Source organism: Struthio camelus, chromosome 7 (assembly GCF_040807025.1).
Source record: "Struthio camelus isolate bStrCam1 chromosome 7, bStrCam1.hap1, whole genome shotgun sequence".
Lineage (NCBI taxonomy): Eukaryota > Metazoa > Chordata > Aves > Struthioniformes > Struthionidae > Struthio > Struthio camelus.
The window spans coordinates 6,368,636-6,386,885 of NC_090948.1; the positions used below are offsets into that span (position 1 = coordinate 6,368,636).

General features: G+C 38.3%; 1 long non-coding RNA gene across 1 annotated transcript in view; it reads right to left on the reverse strand.

The window, feature by feature from the left end:
- Window positions 1-18,250, reverse strand: part of LOC138067916 (uncharacterized) — a 44,898-nt gene that overhangs the window by 13,815 nt on the left and 12,833 nt on the right. The window contains exons 2-3 of the long non-coding RNA XR_011142384.1: window positions 7,605-7,877; window positions 6,008-6,139 (exon numbers count right to left, since the gene is read on the reverse strand). This is a non-coding gene — a long non-coding RNA (uncharacterized lncRNA). The remainder of the gene's footprint in view (window positions 1-6,007; window positions 6,140-7,604; window positions 7,878-18,250) is intronic.

Consider the following 18,250-nt stretch of genomic DNA (forward strand, 5'->3'; position numbering starts at 1 on the left):
AGTAAGGCCCAGATACCAGGGCTGCCAACTATTTTTAGAGGATCCGAGCATTCAAAATTTTAGCTCAAAGTTTTGCATAGTCTAGAAATTCCAAAGCTACTTTTCTAATATCTGCAGTTTATTCTGTAGGAGAAAAGAGCTGTCTCCCTTAGAGATGTGCATTCTAACATGCTTTAATAACATTATTATTAAAGCCTAGCCTTCAAATGAGACAGTGTGTCCCCATATAAAGCTGAAAAGCCAATTGCTCTGTTCTTACCCATGTACATCATCAGGACTGTTTCCTCAAAGAAGAGAATATGCTTTTAATTATTGCTATAATCTCCCTTGTGGGCGAGGAAGAGGGAGAAATTTGCTCTTACACGCAAACCTTTGGAATTGTAGTTTCATAATGTTCAATATTAATGCAATTCATCTCGTAAATTAGAGAGGTTTATTCATTCCTGTGCTAGCCATTGTTACATTTGTAATAGCTTTGTTTCTTCGTTTTATATATTTTCCTACAGTCCCAGGCTCCGTTGGGAAGCTTGGACCTGAAAAAACGTACAAGGGGATATAAATGATCTGCCCTTTTCCAGCTGACTCATGTGAGCCATAAAACACTTTGAAATACAAAGGAGACTTAACATCTGGTCAAGTTTACTCATCATAAACACACCTGAATGAAAAGAACTTCTTGTTCCGTGAAACAGAGCCAAATGAATGATAGACCAAGATAGACATTTCATGTTGCTATATGCAAGAGCTCTCTTCTTGCATTTCAATTGCTAAATTAAAGGTAACTCGATAGTAAAATATGCAGGTAGCCTCAGGACACATCATATATTCTTTTATTCTGAAGCCTTCTATAATTAAAAATGAAACCTAATTGCAAACTCCTCATTCCTCTTCTAAAATGTCAAGGAACTGACATTTTTCAATGTCATTGTCATGTCATTTCAATCACAATGTCAGGTCTAGAGCAGTGATGCAAAATTTGTTTTCCTAACAAAATTTATGCTTCAACAACTCTCTCTTTGGAGAAGGAGAAATGCCAGTATTAGAGATGGCCACATCTGATGTATTAACTTTAGTATGTTAATAGCATTTGTCTTGGCTCTCTGGTGTTAGCTGTTCCATTGCAAAAAACACAAAACTAGGTTATGAAATTTTCCCATTTTTCTAAATCTTTTTCTGTCAGTTTGGGGCTGACAGCTCACCAATACCGCCCTCTGTAGTTAAAGAACAGAAACAACCTCAAACAAATAGAGAAGTAGTCTAAAAGGTGGGAGAAACAGCAGAAAGCGCAAAGTAAAACGTGACCACAAACTCACTTAGTAGCTATGCTAAAGTGGGCAAGGTCCAACCGATAACCATGCCCAGCATGTTCCCTGCACATCTTTCCCTGCAAACCCTGGTGTGCCATATCCATTGGGCAGCTGGCTGGGACAAGGAGCAGCCCATGGCCTGGAGCAGCATCAGAAAAAAACATTAAAAAGAATTCGTAGTTTCAGCCTTCTCTGCTCCATCTCTGAAGGGGACTTAACTCTTTTTCCTTTGCCTCTCATTCAGTGTGACAGCTATTTAACAGAGTAACCTGATTGCAGTGCACATGCAAACCAGGATACTTCTTTCTCCTATGGCACCTAGCTCTAAAAAACAGCATCTCTTGTCGATCTAAATGTGTGGTGTATTTTTCAGATCATGAGGGTGGATGAGGACAGTGGAAGGTGCAGAGACGATCATTCTCCAGCATTCAGGAATTTGGTTCACCTGGTCTAGTAACATTCTGGGGTGAAATGCATCCTTTTGCTTCAGCAAAACCTCTGTTTCAGTAACCAGTAAGGCAGTGTCCGGTGGCGATTATGTTTTCTGGGGACTACGTTAACTAGAAAGAGAAATCACCTTTACTAGTTAGATCTCTGAGATACGCTTCTGGAGTCATATTCTGCTGGTGGTGCATGTAATTCCTGCTGGGTATTCCTCTGCTCATGAGCAGCCCTGCTGAATTCATTGGGACTGTTTGCAAACTAATGCACTACTCAATACGAGTAAACATGCCTGTGTCTGGCCTTGTGTAAATACAAATCAGCCTGGAGACTGTAAAGCAAATACAAACAAAATTCCTTTACTCCAGCCCAGGAACACAAAGAGGAACAGAGAATAGTCCTGTCTTTTTTTTTCTTCCTCTCCCAACATAGCAGATGGCCAATATATAAGTACCTATATAGAGTTTGCAGTGTGTTGTATAAGGAGTATATATTTCTACAAAATCCTAAGTCTATATTAGCAAGATAGACCTTAACTTTCCTCAAAGAAAGGTTATATGTCTGCTACTATAACCTGCATTTCTTTCTGCCCCTCTGAGAAATTAGTTCTGGCATTTAAATTCGGTGTTCAGGCTACTGGATTGCTGATGCACTGTTACTGTAACTACACTATGTTGTTATATTCTGGTTCTCCTCATTCTGCTTGTATCATCTGTATTTTGTCCTTTAGATTATGAACTCCAGGAGCAGAGACCTTTAGTCTATGTTTTACAACCCTGTGTAATGGAGGTTTGATCTGTGATTGAAACTTAAGAGTTATACGAGTAAGTCATATAAAATTAAAAAACCTAATAATGTATTCCTTTTTTATTTGCAGAGCAATTTAAAAAAAAAAAAAAGTGAAAAGTTTCAACTGCTGTGTGTTTTGTAAAACCTTAAGAAAACAACCTTACACAGCCCCAACCAAGTTGAATGGTATTCTTTAAAAAAGAAAAAACAGTCCTAAATTAAGAGTGGAATTTTAGCCTCAGCTTTGAATTTCCTGGCTTTTGTTGGTTTCTTATATATCCTCATTATTTCAGTGTTGTGTTGTTTTTGGTCTGACTAATGTTTAGAAATTGTTCCATCCAACCTTTAGATGTCTACTGTTTGAGAATGATTCATTTCTCGTTGACTCCGTGAAGAAAAATTGCAGTGTGTCTTTTTCCTGCCCTTGATGTGTCTCTCCCTCTTCCAGACTCCATTTTGTTCTACCATAATAACATGTGTGGTTATGTTACGGTCCCAGAGCCGTGTGTATTTTAAACTGGGAGCTGTGCATCTACAGGGATGTAGTTTAGGGAGACAGACAATCATTTTGTTGGCCCAAGATGAATTATGTGAAAGAGATGCACCAGCACTGAGATCTGAATTGGTATTCAGATGTGATGCTGGCAGCAACTCTTGAGTTCAAGCACAAAGTTATTCCAGCGAGAGAAGAAATGCAAAAGTTTTTGAAAATATAATTTCAAAACCTCATAACCACACATTCTCTTTTAATAATAAAGCAGTATGTCAAAGGTACTCCATAGGTTCGTCGAATTGTATAGCCTAAATATGACTTAGCATACCTGACCCACTGAGTAGACTACTGTAAGTGCTAGGAAAATAGCTATCACTTCCTGGTATAATTGTCCTGAACCAACACAAAGTGTCCTGAGCACTCTGTTCTTTGGCAGTAATTTACGGATAATCCTATAATTTAAGTTTATGGATGCCAGCTATCGTGTAGTATCCAGAAGCAGAAATTTTATGGCATGCCAAAAGTACAGTGTCTTCCTGATATGCATAACCAAGGCAGTGGAAAAAACATGTGGCAAACCTTAGCGTTTCCTGCCTGTCATAATGGTGTACTCTGCAGCAGCTGATGCCCTGGGAAAGAGAAGAAGGGTTCATGGAAGCAGCTCTACCACAGTCTATCACATGCATCTCACTTTCCTGCAAGGAACTGCATGGCATATGCCTGCTACTATAACCACGCTACTGTAGCAACAGAGAGGACGTCAGTCTGTACCAGACCTCTTTTTTGAGGATTTGTTTTTTCGGAACTAAGGACAACTAAAAGACAAGCAGGGCAACCAACAACTTAACTGTCACAGTTAGAAAGAATATCTGTAAGGTGTTATATGAGAAATTAACTGGACCAGTTAAAGAAGCCTTCAAAAAGCAATGCTATTTGCAAAGAATGATGTGGAGTAATAGAGAAGGAAGTAGGGAAAAAACAGAAAAGAACTGAAAGTAACAAAATGTGACCACTGCAGATGCAAAGATTTCCCAGTTTCTGATTTGAAAAGATACTTTTTCTAAGACGTACTTAAAAAGACCGAGGAGCAATTTCTGTGCAACTTGTTTCGTAGAGATATGTTTCCAGAACCTTTCACAAATTCTCAGTGTGTCTAATAGTAGTTTTGGAGTAATACTTTCGAGAGTAAATGTCCCACAGAAAAAAAAAAAATCTTGTTTACTTGTTAGGCATAGGATTTCTTCTGGCACTGCATAATCTCATATCTTATGATATGTTTACATTGAAAACTTGTAAAATGAATGAATGAACCAACACAGAGGGCCCTTGTGTGTTTACAGAATTTCTGAATTACACTGATTTTCTTATTTAATCTTTAAAGACTGTAAGTGTTAGGTTTAAACTAGGATTTAGTTTTCAGTAATGCAAATTTTTCTTAATACTAACAACAGATGTTAGCAATATACCCATATTTAAGAGCACATTTGTATGTGACTGAACTCAATGTAATTGCCACATCATTTGGTAAATTGGCATTACAAACAACTCTCAGGGGAAGCAACACGACTCCCTTGATATGTCACCACTTTTGAAACTTGCATGGTAGAGTAAAGAATCCATGCATAAAGCTCTTCTTTCTGTACCGATATCTCCAGCAAGAAAATTACCGTTTGGATTTGCTATTTCCTAAGAGTTTGGTATAGCCTCATTTTACTCTTACAAGCGTACTTTCATATAAGACTAGCATTTGTGTTGTGTTGCCTTATAAACAAGCTTCATTATCAGTCTCTTATAGAGGTAAGTATGCTATACCATGTATTAAGCAGTGAAAGAGTGTAGAGACAGAGCAGTACAGAATTTAACCTTTTTGCTACCTAATGAGTCATAATGCTCTAAGTCATGTAGTTTCAAAGTAGCTGTTGGAGCTCTCCTATCATCACGGTTATTACCCACACCACTCTTGACTGGTAGTATAAACAGGAACTGTACTTTTAGTGTCACTAGTTAACACAGCCCATCAAATTACCTCTATCTGTAACAGATGCTATTCCAACTTTATTATGTTACAGGTATTTGTGTTTATAATGATAACTAGCTATCAGCATTTTGTCATTAGAAGAGAGAGTGGAAGAACAATGGTAAACAGATACTGTCTAAACTGCATTGAGCCCTACTGTCTAAACTGCATTGAGCCCTCAGGTAAATGGAAGGGGTATTCTAACAAGCCTCTGGATGGGCCAAGAAAGTACTAGTCAAGTCTTATTTGTTCTCCAACCTCTTCCTTTCTTTAAACTGTCAACACTTTCCATTTTTTTTGGCTCAAAATGCCTGTCTTCAGCCTAGCTAAGCTCCATCTAGTTTTTTACTTCCTTACAAAGTTTTTAAAAAGCTTAAGAAACTTCTTAAAGTGTCATTTTGTATATGGTAGTAAATCCATCTGGACTAGATGGACTAATGAATTTGTCAGGGTATTTATGTGGAAGACATGTAGGGAAAAGTTCACACTGTGATCTGTGCATTTCTAATATGGAAGTATCTGCCAAAACTGAGAGCTTGATGTTTCTGTACCTAATTAATCCCTTTCTAAAGAAAACATTTGTCTGCTAACACTAGAACGGACCGTTTATTTAAAGCAATGGTCATTGAACAACACCTCAAAAAAGGCCTCGATAGTATAGTTTCATCATGGGGAGGTTTACTTTTCATTTTGCGGCAGGAAAATTGAAATTTTACTTGCAAGAAAGATTGTGTATTTGCTATCAAAGTAGCTTAGAGCCTAGCATAAACATTAGTGAATTTTTCCATGATAGAGTCTACAGTACTACCAAAGGTGATCTAATAGACAAAACTGTTTGTGCACATAAAATTTCTTGTGAACATATTCAGGTGCAGACAGCTTTTCTGCCAGTTTGGTCATTGAGTTGTTTGTTAGTCGTGACCGTTTAGATAACTCTGTGTCCAGTCCCCAAATACTTACCAGTTCAAACAGTCAGCGAAATAAAGCTGCAGATCTCTCTCCTTGATGGAATAAAGGCAATGTCTTATTGTAGATATGTTCTTGTTTTAGAGCTCTGCTAGGATGCTGTAGTTAGAGCCAAAGTTTCTAAAGCTGGCATAGAAAAAGGACATTTGAAACAGCCATAAGTTCCTTCATTTTTTCCGTGGTTTCTGGTATATTCATGTTACTCTCAGCACCTCAAATCAAGGCACGGAGGAAGAAGATAATATTAGGGAGTTACAAAATATTGAATATTAATATGTGACACTAGATAAGGAAATAAATATTCTTTGTGATAGTAGTGGGAGACACATATTGGGGAATGCTGTAATGAAATTTAGAAAAGTTACAGTGATAGCTATTAGACATGGCACAGGGTCCTAGTAGATGGCTAGATGACTCAGGTCTTGGAGTATTTAAAGCTGCTCTGGAGGATCTATTATAAGGCTGTGGTGTTGTCTAATCTTCCTGGTTGATTTATTAAGCCTTTTCTACTGATGAAATAATATTCTGAATGTGATGTATAGGTGCTGCCTGATACCCACCAAGAACAGTACTTGTCTGAGGTGGTGGGTATTAGCTCAATGCGACTGTACTGGAGTTTCTGACCAGCATTAATTCCTTAAGTTAAACAGAAGAAAAGAGTTCTTGGAGAATTATTGGATCATGCCTTGTGTTTTCTAGAGTAGCTTAGACCTGCTAAATGCTGTTGAGCAAACCCACCTGTAGGATAGGATGGAAAAGCTTTCAAAGTCCTTGCCATTTCAGGCCAGTAGAGAAAGAAGCAAAGGGAGTTGTCAATATTTATATTTAGGCCTAGATATGCTTTTCTTTTTTTAAATTGGAGGGGGCAGAATGGGAGAACAGAAAGCTTGCTGAGCTTAGGACAAAAAGAGCACATTTCTCTACACTTTCTTTTTCTTCTCTCACGGTTTCCTCCATTGACTTTGTTTCAGCTCTCACTGGACCAACAAGCTCTGAGAGCTCCTATAAAACTCTAAAGCAAAAAAGAGTGTGCCTGCCAGGTGGGATTTTTTTTCCCAAGTGCTCACAGCTCTAATTTTCACCACATGTGAACAACTGTTTGCAGTTTTAAAGATGTGTTGAGTAATTGCACATGCGAGACATCTTCTCTTTAATGTTCCCAGTGTGTTCAAAGCTTTTTTGTGAGAATACCCCTATTAACAATGGAGTTGTGGCCTTTAGCTTGTGCTTAAAAGGGTACTGTTTTGTGTTGAAATATAATCGGTAGCACTTGCTTATTCTTATTCCCTTAGCTTAGCTAATGAAAGACACTCCTATAATATACTTCTTTCAGGATCTGCAGAAAATTTTTGAGCTGCAAATTGAGCAGAGAAAATTTTTCTTTCCAGAATGATGTGGAAGGTTACTTGCAACCACCATTGCTGCAGGTCCTAGATCTTTCTGTACCAAAACAATAGCAAATAAGGAAGCTCATAGCCTCTAGTGTTGGGTGAGGCTGTAAAGTGGTGCACTGCTTTTACACACTAATAAAAGAGAAGACCCCCTTATGCAAAAGGCTTTTGTGATCTGTCATTTGAAATGTGCAGGATACCTGGTAATATTTGCTGTGATACAGGAGAAACAAGGTGCCAGATCTTCAGCTGTGACTGAAGAGTTTTCAACATAACTGTGGAGGAGGGTGAGCTTTATCATCGTCTCTGATCACCCTCTTTTCTCATTGTCGCATTTTACATGCACAAATAATCAGGAGAGGAATGCCTTAGGAGCAGCTATTTCAGCGCATCACCATCCAAAAATCCCATCTTTAAAGGGAGCCTCTCATAGGCTGGTTGAACGTGTTGTATGGTTGGGCCCAGCACATCATCTGCAGGAGAACAAAACAAGAAGGTCTGGATGACTGATAGAGCTGTGGGATACAAGGGAACTAAAAGTGATATAAAATGAGATTTGAAAGCAAATGGGGCAACAAAATAAATTGTTATGAGACAGGTCTCAGATAACAACTGTATTTTCTTAGTTATTATACTTTGTTATTCTCCTGCCCAGTAATTCTAGGCTGAAATGATACTGAGGTGTATACGAGCTCCAGATTTAGTTGCCTTTAATCATTGCTAGAAATGGACTTAAAAACAATGTATTGTTGAACCTCATGGTGAGAAAATCATATTTGTCGCTATTCTTTTGTCCCTGATTGGTCTGAAAATGTTGTACGGTCTAGGGTTTTGTTTGAAATAACACACAGTAAATAGCATGGCAAATGTTGTGTAAATTTTAGGAGCTACAATTAAAAGTCATCTACTCCTAGTTATTTCTGGAAAGTGACTGACAACAGCCTGTTCTGCACTGCTCTCTGTGGGTGGGAACAGCAAGAGAAGCAGCAAACCCAGCTCTTGGTGTCTTTTCTTCCAGCTCTGCCTCTTCCTTATTAGATGGCAGGAGGAATTCCCACTCCTCATCCCTGGTCCTTGGCTGCTTTCAGTTTTATCCGCAGTGCTGAGAAGTTTTGGGGCAACTCTGACCAAAAATGTTTACAGGCTAACCCTCTGCAGTAGGTCACATATACAGAAGTATTTGAGCATGCTGTAGCTCGGAGCTGACACAGCTGTTCTTTTAGCTACAAATGGAAATGGTCACGCTCTTCATTCAGATCCAAAGGTCTCTGGTTCAATTGCTACAGATAAACTAACTCTCTAGAGATGTGCTTACACTTACAGTGTATTTCAAGGCAGGGAAAAGGAGCGAGCACTTTTGGATTATCAACACAAGTTATAACAGGCACAGTCATTCATTAGCTGGAAGGAGGTTAATAAGCATTTGTAGATATGAAACAGAGCTGATCAGAACAGATTGAGTTACCTCAGCAGTAGCTTATTACCTAAGAATTAAAGGCTGCACTGGGATCTGCATCTAAAATTGGAGGAAACTGCTTGGCCCAGAATACCTTATTGCTATTATTGTCTTTTAACTTGAATTGTTCTTTTCCCTTGTTGGTATTTGTTCTATGATGTATGTGCGGAGGCCAACTGTAACACTTCTCCAGAATGGTATAAACTTGTCATATTAAATTTCACTTGGAAATTAAAAGGTTTCTAATCATCAGAGCAGGGAGATTCTGAAACAGCCTTCCAGGAAAAATGGATGCCAATAAATTTAACCATAATGAAGCCTGAATAGTTTATAAAAGGGATTATATGACCTGGTTCTTAGAATATTAGGGGATTTGAATTGTTAATCTGTGTGACTCCTTTTCAGAACTGAATTCCTATGTTTGAATATTAGCTCTTCTCTCAACAATGTGTTTTTGGAGATCATTCTGTGATCGTTATTGTGAGAAGAATACCCGCTAGTAAATCCCAGAGTACTATTTCATCATGCCTTATATTCATAGCTGCTAAATTTCAGTTAGAAAATACGTACTATGTGAAATACTTCTTAATGTTGCTTCTTTATGCAGGCAATTGAGGTAGTTGTTACAGGACTAAAGGGAAGCTAACAAAACAACAAAAAACCAGCTTTATTAATCGAGGGGTCCGTCTGAGCTGGTACCGTGTCCCTGACTATGACCGAAAGGAAAGACTTCATCAGCAGAGCAAGATTATGGTAGCATTTCTTAAGGGTACTCTCCTAACTTCCCATAATTTGATGCTTAGGGACCTCCTAGAAACCAGAAGTGGTTCCTCTGGGCTTCCTGAGCCCTATATTGATTTTTTTTCTATGAATTCAAGTAAACATTTTCTTAATGAATGCAGACTTTTGCCATTCTCATTCAAGGAATTCTACAGCAGACTTACACACCATATGGAGAAGTATTTCTTCCTGCCTTCTCTGAATCTGATACCAGCTTGCTTTATTTCTTGAACAGAGATCAGGAGTCCCATATTCAGCTTACCCTAGATGTGCTCTATCATATCCTCTCTCAGCTGTCTCTTTTCCAGGACGAACCATCCAGGTTTATCTGTATAGAATCCAGTCCTCCTTTGATTATCCTTGCTGCTCTTTTTAGGACCTTTTTTCTTTTAATTTATCCTTTTTGAGACCAGGAGACACAAAAACCACACACAGCACTCAAGATCCATGCGTATCATGCACACTGATAGTTGACATAAGGATGCTCTTTTATTTTGGATTACTTTCCTAGCATCCTAACATTCTGGGGTTTTTTTATTTGTGTTTTGGGGTTTTTTTTGGATAGTTACTGAGTACCGAGCTGATATTTTCATAGAACTTTCTGTTCTAATCTCCAGATCTTATTCTTGAATGGTAGTAGCTCAGAGCTCATCACTTAAACCTTTTTTTTTTCTCATATAGAGCTAGGCTATAGATTAGTAGAAAATTTTCCCGGTGCACCTTACTATTAATGGAAATTGCTCTTTGGTATGAATATACGTTTTTTCCTTCCTCCACTAAGAGACAGAGTCAGTCCTAAATCAGCCTCCAAACTGCTATTTGCAGTTAGCTAGCTTGGTTTATGCTTTATTTCTATGTATGCTTTCAGTTGTCACACAAGATACAATCTGTACCTGTCTACAAATTCTAATTGCCTCAACCTAGCACAGCTGCGCAAGGGTTACAGGTCTTGTTACTTCTTGAAGCTCCAGCTAACCGCTCCAGCTATTGAGTTTCTTCTTAGCAACTTGTGAAACTTTGAAAGTTATCAATCAGGACCGTTTGTTTAGAGACCAGCTCTGAAATGAACCACTGACTTCAAAAAAATTTTCAAAACATGTTCCTTTTTTTTCCAAAAGTGAGGTTAAATAATTCACAGTCTTTGTAAAAGGAGAAAAGCAGCCACATTTGGGGCCTTTTATTAGATATTTTGATGCCCATAGAAACAATGATTTTCAACGTTTACTCTTTGTGCTATTTAGGTTACTGTAGAGTGCACTTATAAGCAAATGCAGGAGTTTCCCACCAACTGTGGGGTTTGTGAGTAATAATTGTGAGTAGTCCACAGTGTCAGCACATTTCTTTCTCCTTACTTAGCTTTATTTAATCTTTACCACAAATCGCAGTCCATTTTGATCTACTAATGCTAACTTTGACTGTTTTTTTTCCCTCTAATCTGCTAATTCCTGGAGAGATTGCTTTATATTGTTAGGTCAGTAGTTTAGACGTTTTATGTATAGCTACAAATTCATGGCATTCTTTTCTTATTTTAAATAGCTAATGAAGCTAAATGAGAACGGGAGCGGACACATATGAACTTCCTAAAAAAGCAGGCTCTACTGATTTTCTGCTTTGCTAGAAAGTAAATCAGTAGGCTAGCTGAAACTCCTCAGTTCTCCTCCTTCTTTGTTATGTGACTTTAGTAAATTCATATGACCTCAGCTGACCATCCGCAGAAGGAGCTAATTAGCAGAATGTTGTAAGTTTCAAATAGTACTTGTTATAACTATTTTAACCCTTGCGGGAAAACTGTTGTTAGGTACAGTTGTGATTAATGAGTGATATTTCCATATTTATTCCTCAATCTAAGAGAACGGTGACATTTTTTCATTGGTTTTCTGCAGCTGTAGAGACTAAGTATTCCTTTGTCAATACTAACGTCGTTAATCACAAGGAACAATATAAAAAAGAATAGCTTTTCTTCACCAATTTGGGAAACGTGCTGCTGAAGGTGATGCTGTACACACTTTCAGTGGAGAGTTTAGACTTATGAGGATTCTGTGAATAAGAAAACCTAATAGTATGAAATACACAGGTTAGGAAGTCTGGTTGGAACACCCATCTAAGATGTTAAATTATCCCGTAGTTTTTATATAAATTTGCCTTTTAGATCCCTCAGTCATCTGTGGTTATTCAGTGGGGTTTTTTCTCCCCTCTGCTTAAAATGACATGTGGAGTACCAAATATGGACAAAAGCATTGGTCCTTTCCTTTCAGAGTGTTTTGTGCCAAATGTTCAGTTTCAATTAATTTGGGATATCTTCTCTTTCATCAGCATGTGAATCAGGCACTCAGTCACAACTCTCGGTTAATCGATGGAACTTGCTGCACATGGAGGCAGGTCTTAGTACCTTACCGAAGGCAGGTACTTAGCAAATAGTTTAAACAGTGCTATTGATGTAAGAATATAACAGAATGCAAAATTTAAAAAAATTGGCAAAGTTTAGGGACTGACTATTTTGCAATCTTTATAGCCGCTTGGACTGGTAGAATGGCAAGTGTAAAGTGCTGTCTACTTTGCTGTAAATAGTGACACAAACTGTAAAGCTTCTCGGACACTGACTTTCTATATTTAAGACTCACCAGGTAGTTGCTGTAGATCAATATTTGGCTGCTGGCATTTGATTCTAAGCAGTACTAGCACAGTACTCATATTTAATTCAGGCTTATAGGCTTATATTCTCTTCTACATTAGTTTCTGTTTCTTCTGCTGAAGTTGATGTATTTTACCATGTAAGTGTATGTGTCTAATATTGTTAAAGGGAATATATTGACCCATATTTACTCAAGGAGGATAATTAAGTCAGTTCTGTTTTCTCTACTGCAGGAAATATCCTGAATACCTTGAAATTATTATTTTTATATAATAAATTGATATTAAGAAAATAAATATTCAGTTATGGTTCATTTTTCTCCTTAAAAAAAGTAAATATACAAGCTTTGTTATTACACTTACTCTTATAAACAAAACAGCTAGCACTGCAAATCCTGTGGTAGGTAGACCACCCAAATGAATGTTTGAAAGACGTGTTTTAAAATCCCTTTTGTAAAGCCAAAAATATGACTGAGCTTTTAGGAACTTGACTTTTTGTGTTGCTGGGAAAAACAGTGTAGCTCTTTGTTTGGTGCATGCTGAGGGAGAGATGCACAGATGCTCTTTCCTAAAGGATTTTCTTAATTGCCAGTGCTGTTATTTAACAGTAATAATAAATGATAATATTTTGCACTTCTGTAATCCCTTTAATCCAAAGAGCACTAAGCATGCTCAGAGAAACTCTTCCAGAAGAAATCGTGGTACAGCTGAAAAGGGCAGGTTTTCCCCAGCTAGGATAAGCTGGCATAAGTTCATTGGTCTCTGTAGAGAAGATGTGCTTCTGGCAAATACCTTGCCTTAAAACAACAGAAACTCAAACCTAAGAAAAAAGCAGTGGAAGGAAAGTGGCCTTAGTCATCGCAGTAGTGACAAAGCTAATAGAAATAGAGCTTTATCTTGAAATCAATTTATCATAGCTATTATGGGATATAGGTTCAGAAAGGGAAAGGCTTTGAAATTAGGCAAACCATAGCCTATTTGGAAAATTACTCTGCCTTTCATTTTTACACATAATGTAAAGGAGAAGCGAATCTTCCAGTGCAAATTTGAAAGTAGCTTCTAAACTGCTTGAGACAGTTTATATATATATACATATATACATATATATATTATATATATATATACACACACATATATTTATGCTTTTTATATCTTGATCAGATATATTAGGGCAACAGTGTTTTATCTGAGGTCTCTCTGCATCACCCCATGGTAATAAATAACAAGAATAATCAAGGAGAAAGGGTATGTGGTAAGAATTGTTAGTGATTTGTACTACTGGATAAAATATGAATATAGGCCTAGAAAGACCTGCAGTCAAAGTAACCTTGTAAAATAACATTCAAAGAATTGCACAGTACTACAACCCCTTTCTGTAGTCAAACATGCCCCCTCTATCTGCTGTTGGGACTGAAGTGATATTGGCTCTCATGCTGGGAAAGCAGCTACTGGAAAGGTCTAGGAGTGTAAGATAAGTCTTCAGTTCTGGGAAATTGCTCCTTGATCTGGATGATCATTTTTCCCTGTGAGGCTAGTAGAACTAGAAAGGGAGTGAAAAGCTCAGGTTTTTCTCTTTTTGTTGTCTTGATTCCAGCAATTGCCGTCTATACAGTACAGATGCTAGTACAAAGAAAGCAGGCCTATGTCAGCACGAAGTTACCTGATTCAAAGCTATCTATGGTACCAGAATTAGACACAGCCTTGGTGTGAACTGGGATGCTCAGGGCAGGGGCATGCTCCTGTGCTGGGGCAGTCCAAGGCTGCAAGCCAGGAAGTACGCACTCCACAGCGGCTATTCAGGGTTTTCTCCTGCTTTTGAAAACTTTGTGCGTCTGAGTCCTTCTGCTCGCCAGGCTACTCGGCTGTATCTCATGCTACAGCTGTGGAGAAGCCATGGTGCTACACAGAAAATGCCCGTGTTCCTCTAGGTCAGGGCAAAGGGGCAGAAATCAAAGGCAGCCTAAAGCCACGTCATCCTTCCCCTCTGCTTTCCTAGATGGTCTGTGTCCCGTTCTGGGCCAGAGAAATACAAATATGTAGCACAGTAGCACAGATGGGGCTAATATTTTCAGAAACTGCTATGTTTGAAACTCAGGCTGCAGGTCAGGACTGCCTCTAAGTTTACGACTTCTCTCAGTCCCTACTTAGCAAAGCACGGGGAGAAGCTGTAGCATACTTCCCAAACAAGGATGTTTGCTTCATTGCGTCCTTGGTTTTTGGTTTGGTTTTAATATTTTCTCATGATCACAGAGTGATCCAATGTTTCTACATATATTTATTCATTTTTCACTTTTCATTCCTATATCTTCAAAGGCTGGTTCCTGTTGACACTACTTGCAAAAGAAACTGATGTGTGTCAAAGGTACACAAAACCACACCAAGTTTTTTCGATTATAGCAGTAGTGATTACAAGTGAAAATAAAATACACGGGTGAAAAAAGTGATCTAAGAGCTTGCGTTATTCAGAGGATTCCCTTTTTTTTGAATGAGCTTTAATAGGATTATATGCATGTGTTTTATAATATTGAAACTGGCATACTATTCATACCTAAAAAATTTTTCATAGTTGCATTTAATTATTTCTATTTCTTTGAAGCTTAACATATTTTCACCATATGGCAAGCATTTAATTTTTCCTATTTTTCTAGTAGAAATTAAATTAAGATGGTTATTTGGTTTAGCAAAAACCTTCAGCCTATTTGTGCTGCTGGTCAAGCATTTTGTAAGTTTGTTCTTCACTGTCATCCTACATTTTTATTAACAGCTAGCTCCAAGGCCTGGTGAAGTCAGCAAAACTGTTCCCATCATCCTGGATCAGGGTCTGTGAGAACAAGACAGTTCTCCGTTCCTGCTGCAAAGCCAGTGGCAGAACCACAATACGTTGATTTTATCATAGTTTCCACAAAAATAGTGGCCATGGGCCTACATGGTGGGTGGTCTTTTATACCAGGCAGAGAGAAATTAAACCACATAAAGCACATAAAATGACACTGAGACAAGAGGTCTTTTATGTCCTGGTTCTCAGAAGCGACTGTTTTGCTGTCTATATTGTCTTGTTTAACCCATTCTATTAAACAGGCCTACCAGTTATCCCTCCATAGAGCCTGCTCACTTAAGTTTGGCTTAAATATGTCTTTCAGGCAGGCCTCTTACCTGCATTGAAGACTTAGAAGCATTTCTAGTCACTGGATTGTTCTAGTGGTTAGTTGCTCCTACTGTTAAAATGTTCGCCTAACAAGGTTTGTAAATTGTAAACGAAAAATGACTTCTTGCTTCTCCTTGAAAAGCATTAAACGTATGTTTACAACGGCTAGCAATGGTAGCATTTTGTAGTACTTCTTCACAAAACAGTCAAATGTTCAGGAAAGATTAGCAGCTCTTACGTCCAAATTAATTTTTGCCAAACTGATCCCAATTCAAAGATGAAAAACCTGAAATATTCTGAAGGTACTATCCACTGCTTATCTGTGCAAGACTGACATGCGTGTAGGAAGAATTTTTATGCCAAGAAAACAGGAAAATTCCATATCTTGCTATATAAATGAAACAGTCTTGCCCAATGGCTTAGTGGCTAATTCCCCACTCTGACCTAATAAGGGTTATCTGGAGGAAAAGCTTGTAATATGTGAAAGAGGCTTCACTTGACAAGACAAATGTTGCCTCCTGGATATATTAAGAAACACCTGGCAGCAAGCTAAAAATTCAATGACGTTTTTAAGTCGCTTATGGCTATTTACATTGACATTCTTTCTATAAAGCAAATTATTATTGCCAGTCCTTTAGACCATTGCATGTGTCATTTAGACACAAAGTCATATTTTTCTTGTAAGAAAACACTCATATTGTTAAATTTAAAGATTCCAGCTCCTAAAGCTCATTCCCACTGGAAGCAGGTAAGCAGTCCATGGAACTTAACTAGGTCTGCTCATGTGCTTTTATTTAACCACATGCTTTAACTGCCATGCAACAGTTGGGCCAAGAAAAGCAGGTTTATATGGAAATGAGAGAGCCTTAAAACGTTCTAATCTAATTCATTGCTCATTGCAGAGCTGTTTCATAGCTCTGTGTCTCAACTTCTTGCAAGAAGTCTTGGTAACTTTCAGGGTGGGATTTGGTGCTGCTATCCACGCCAAACTTTTGTGCTGAGACTAAAATTAGGAGGTGGTATTGTTTCACGCATTGGAGTGTCCTGAATGGAGTAACGCTGCCTTGAATACAGCATAACGTGCGATGTTTGTGGATACCGGGCTCATGCCTGGAAAAAAAACATTTGCTACAGGCAAAAAAACACTCTGCAAGGAGAGAGGAGCTTTGGATTCCAGTCTCTGACTAAACGTTTGTTTAAGGAAATTTAACCCAGTTCCCTAAAAATCAGTTTATACAGTCACGTGTCTGTCTGCTTCTTTATCCCTCAATCTTCCCACTAATTTCTCATAACATTGGCCTATCATAAGTAAACTCAACAAAAGAAGAGAAGTCTCCAAGTTGCAACGATTCTGTGTAGCATAAAGAGTTACTAGTTTGGTAGAGGAGAGAAACTCATAGGAATCTCTCTGCCGAGGTTGAGAAAGGCCGAGGTCCCTTGGCCTGCAGCTAAAGTGGATCAAGCTGAAATCTGAAGCCCAGGTTCCCTACTGAGGTCTACAAGAATTATGGTTCTAAATTTGGCATTTTGAAAGATCTCTACTTTTTCTAAAGAAAATGAATACTTTCTGATGCAGTTAGGTTCTAAACAAATACTGGGCCAAATTTTGGAGCCTGTTGCAGAGGAAGCTAAATGATGCATCTTCCTTATAACTATTTCCATTAGATCTCCTCCCCTGGAGGTCATTCATGGCCTTTCTCATTCTCTTGTTTTGCTCTTTCTGTTTGCTGCAAAATATTACTTGTACTACCTGCCATAGCCAAGGGCTGGTGGTGCTAGCCATTGGCAAAGACAGAATCAGCAGGCTTTTCCATAAAGAGCTATCTGTTTATCTCCTATATCAAAATCCTAGTCACAGTAGAGATTTCTGTTGTAAAGATGTCTAACTCCTTCATATTATGCCATGCTGCAAGGACTTCTTGTGATATATTTCCTCAAAGAATTGATATACTTTAGCACAAGCGCTGACACAGTGAGACTGCAAAGTTGCGTTTGTCCCTTCTGGCTCACAGCAAGCTTTGGACAAGGCACTCTGCTGTTCCTCTCTTTTCGTCACCAGCAGTGCCAGATTAGGACTTTTCCACTTCCAGCCATTTGTTCTTGCCCTGTCCTGCCCCTCAAGCTGCCAAGATAATTGTCTGTTGGCCTTAGTGGCATAACAGATCAGTGAAGTGATCCAAGTAAAAAATATTCCTGCTGGAACATCTTAAGCTGGCTTTGCAGCCAAAAGGAAAGCAACATGAAACTGAGGCCTGACTTGCATTTTCCAGTCAGGCGGTCAGTATATAACTATAGCCTCTTACATAAATGATTGACAGAAAACTCACACACAGTCATTTTGCTGCTTGTTAGGCTATTCAGTGAAATGGATTTAAACTGTAAATACTAGCTTCTTACAAGTTTTGTTACAAAAATATATATTAATTACCAGTTAAAAAACCTATGAAGCTTTTAAGGGATAAAAAGGCAACTTCATATAGATCTCTCATTCCTCTAGGTGATGCCTTTGTTTCCTTTTTGTTTTGATTGTTACCGTAGCTATGAGAGATTAGATAGCACTTCATGTAGGGGGTGAAATTGTGGTTCCACTGAAAGCAGTGGAAGTTTTAGCACCGACTGGAGAGGGTTTCTTGCCATGCTATTTTCTTGAATGCAAAGTGCAGCTGTGAATACAACATCTGTTGTTTTGTTTTGTTTTGTTTCACATGTTGCATTGTTTAGTTTTGGCTGTCAAGCATAGGGGAAAAAGGTGTAGGAAGCTGGTGCTGTATCTGTCATCTCACCTGAAGCAGTTCTCAAGATTTCTATAAACAGTATATTCTTTGGCTCTTCTA